We start from the raw sequence: 3,781 nt of genomic DNA on the forward strand, positions 1-3,781 counted from the left end.
GGAGTAGACCAGTCCATCTGTTACATTAAGAAATAGTTGACCGCCTTCCTCTACTAGTACAGGCAGGAGGAGTTCCAACGGATGGAAACTTCTCATTTCAGGTAATGCTGAGGAAGATCATTTTGCCTTTGCAGCTCAAAGAAGGTGTGTTTTGCATGGTAAGAATGGCTGAAGTGCATACACAGTTTCCTGGCCATTTTTAACAGCTGTTGTAGTTCATTAAAGGTGTGCGCCATGCAGGGCAGATGGGTCTGCTCTCCCTGATGCAGCGCATACAAAATATTCTTCCCATTATCAACAACCATGGTTCCTATTAGTGTTGAGTGAATTGAAGGTGATGAACTGGAATTCGATCTGAAGTTTAGGAAAAAATCAATTAGCAACAAATGCAAATTCCGCACTTCGTGGTAACGAGTAAATTTTATCTAAAAATGACGGTGACGTGTTAAAAAGTGAAAGTAAGAAGCCTGGGAACAACAGATCACCTATAATGCAGTGCAGCCAGCCAACCAACTGCAAGCAAGCCCCTGTGATGTAACAGCCCTATAAAACCTTCATCCTGCCCGATCTCTGACATTTTACTGTGAACTGAGTGTAGGGAGAGATGTGACAGGCGCTAGGGATAGTGATTAATAAATCCTTTAATTGTGGAATATTGGATAGTGAGAGTTCAGGGACAGTGCAGGGACAGGTAAGGAAGATCATCGGGAGACTTTTTACACACTATAGGGAGAGAATAGGAAGAGTGCAGCGACTAATTGAACAGTGTCCCCCTTGGTTAATAGATAAGCAAATGTATTACACATTGATTCAGTAATTGGGGTGAAAAAGCTGTCTAATACTACTGCTATTGTGGTGTCTAATTGTTTTATACATATGTAATTCTATAATGCATTGATTCTGTAATTGGGATGAAAAAGCCTTCCATTTTTTCAATAATTTAGTTTTCCACCTTGTTTTCCACCCAATTCCATTAGGGCTTGATTCTCTACTTGGGGTTAAAAAGCGGTCTAATAATACTGCTATTAGAGTGTCAGCATTGTTTTATACATAAGTAATTCCATTAGTCTTGTCTACAAATGTTCGAAGTTTAGGGAATAATATCAATGAACTTGACTCTATAAAGGCATCTGAGATTATAGATTGGTAATAACTGGGATATAACAATACTAGGGTTCTCTCTATATAGGAAAGACAGAGAAGGCAAGAAAGGGGGAGGGGTGGCCCTGTATGTGAAAGATAGCATAAAATCTAATCTAATACGAGTTAGCAAGATCAATTTAGAGTCAGTTTGGGTTACGTTTCAGCTTGATAATCATAAGGTAACTCGTGTAGGTGTGATATATAGAATATAGAATATATATATAGAATTAGATGATCTACTAGTTGAGGAAATAGCTAAAATGACATTGAAAGGGGAAGTTATGGGAAACTTTAATCTTCCTGATGTAAACTGGAAAACCAAAACAGCTAGTTCTGCCAGGAGTACAGATATTCATGTCCTCAGAGTCCAAGAGGAGAGGAGCCTGGTGCCCTACCCTGCTGCTGCCCTGGCCTGAACTTACCCCAGTCTCTTCTCCACCTTCAGCCAGCCCAGGGCAGGTGGTGTATACTTTAAAGGAGCCAGCTAAGTACAACAGACATTGTAGTACCGTAACTATCATACATTGTGTATGAACCAGTGTATGTTTTCGACCAATACTGATGTCATCAGTGATAGAAAAGGGTTTCCCCCCCCCCCCCCATGAACATTAACCCCTTCCTGACACATGCCATACATGTAATGCGCACTGCTCAAGTTGTTTCAGAAGCTGCACTTGCTTGATCAGAGGCAGGTGTCTAGCGTAGGCATAATTACTGTGAGGGTGGCACAATGTGGGCATTTCTGCTGTAAAGGAGGCACAATGTGGGCACAGTTACTGTGAGGTGCACAATGTGGGCATTAGTACTGTGTGGTAGCACTAAGAGGAAATGCCCTAGATTGCCTTGTTATACATTGGGATTGCTGGATTTTACAGGGCCAGCACAGCGCCCCCTCATAGTTATTTACCATGTACATTCACCGTCCTTTCCTTATGTGAGTATTCTTTTTTCTCTATCACTACAGGGACCTTGTTCCGGATCCAGCAGAAATTACACTGACATGCCAGCGACATCCGGGATGAGGTAGGACCAGTTGGCTCTTTAATTTGTTACAAGGTGCATTGGTAGCACCATGTACCCTATGATAGATTTTATTAGGTGGGACTGGGTGAATATAGTTATCCATTGGGCAGAGTTAGAGGAGTGACTTAAAGTAAAAAAAAAGTGCCCCCTCTTTACTTAAATTTGAGTTGCATTGGGGATGGGGTGGGGGGGGGGGGGCAAATCTTAATTCTTTCCTTGGGTGCAGGAAAGCCTAGCTACACCTCTTGTCTTGATCAGCAACCCAGCTGTCCTTGAATTGTTGACTTCAAAATCATCTCGACTGACATCAGACACCAACAGCTAGGAGTGAATGCATTCCACTGACACCATGCTTAGTTGGCATGGCCCAGAAACAAGCTCTGTGCCCCCACCTGTCCTGAACCTGCCATTTTCTTTTTATGCTCATTCTGTTCAGGAAGTATTGCATGAGTTTATTAAGGACAGTTAGCAGCTACTGACCAGCCAAGATTTGGAGTAGAGATCCGCTGCTTCCTCCTGTAGGTGGGCAAGTAGCGACAATATGAGTCACGTGGGAGCAGGTATTGCGAGCATTCAGGGACATGGCCATGAGACTTGTAAGGATGACATCAGTGACATGCAGTAGTGGATGATGATGTAGCTGATCGCACGTGGGAGTTGAGTGAAAAGGGGACCATCATCATCGGTGGGTGAGGTTGGCAGCTTGCACATGAGACAGCTGCTGAGCCAGCAGGATGCAATCATGGCTATGAATCAGCAGGGTGGCAACAGTGTGTGATCTGGAGCCAAACGTGCCTGTGGTAGAATGTCTGCTACTCAGGAGCCTACCTGTCCGGAAACAACTAGCGGTGTACGGGTTCATAGAGGCAGCAGCAGACAGTCAGCATGCAGTGGTTGGGGTAAAATGCCATATTCGCCAGTGTAGGAATTTTTCATCAAGTCACCAGATGGCGGCAGCATGGCAGTGTGTTGAATCTGTGGGCAGAAGATGAAGTGTGGCCAGAGTGCCAATGAGTACCTGAAGTGGAGGGTTCCATGGTGTAATGGTTAGCACTCTGGACTCTGAATCCAGCGATCTGAGTTCAAATCTCGGTGGGACCTATCTTTTGTTTCTATCAAGGTAAAAGAGGAGAGAATATTTAAAAGAAGAAAAACTGCTACAAGAGGACATAGTTTTAAATTAGAGGGGCAAAGGTTTAAAAGTAATATCAGGAAGTATTACTTTACTGAGAGAGTAGTGGATGCATGGAATAGCCTTCCTGCAGAAGTGGTAGCTGCAAATACAGTGAAGGAGTTTAAGCATGCATGGGAAAGGCATAAGGCCATCCTTCATATAAGATAGGGCCAGGGGCTATCCATAGTATTCAGTATATTGGGCAGACTAGATGGGCCAAATGGTTCTTATCTGCCGACACATTCTATGTTTCTATGTTTCTAACACATAGCCTGGTAAAACTGTGGCGCTAATGTTGTGGTGCAGCCTGAGGCATGACCTAGTAAGGGACCACCCTTTTCCAGTAGTCAAGCGTCCTTCCCATCATCTACTGGTTCTGATGCTCCTGCTTCTCCTACTCCTCATCATTCATTTCACCAGCAATCGATCAGCCTCCACTGC

The 3,781-nt window shown here is 43.9% G+C and overlaps 1 non-coding gene across 1 annotated transcript; it reads left to right on the plus strand.

Annotated features, from left to right (window-relative positions):
* Positions 1–3,195: 3,195 nt before the first annotated feature.
* TRNAQ-CUG lies at positions 3,196–3,267 on the plus strand. The gene has a single exon. It is a non-coding gene; the product is annotated as a tRNA-Gln (tRNA).
* The last annotated feature ends 514 nt before the right edge of the window (positions 3,268–3,781 follow it).

The sequence above is a fragment of the Bufo bufo genome, chromosome 2, assembly GCF_905171765.1.
Source record: "Bufo bufo chromosome 2, aBufBuf1.1, whole genome shotgun sequence".
In the NCBI taxonomy this organism is placed as follows: domain Eukaryota; kingdom Metazoa; phylum Chordata; class Amphibia; order Anura; family Bufonidae; genus Bufo; species Bufo bufo.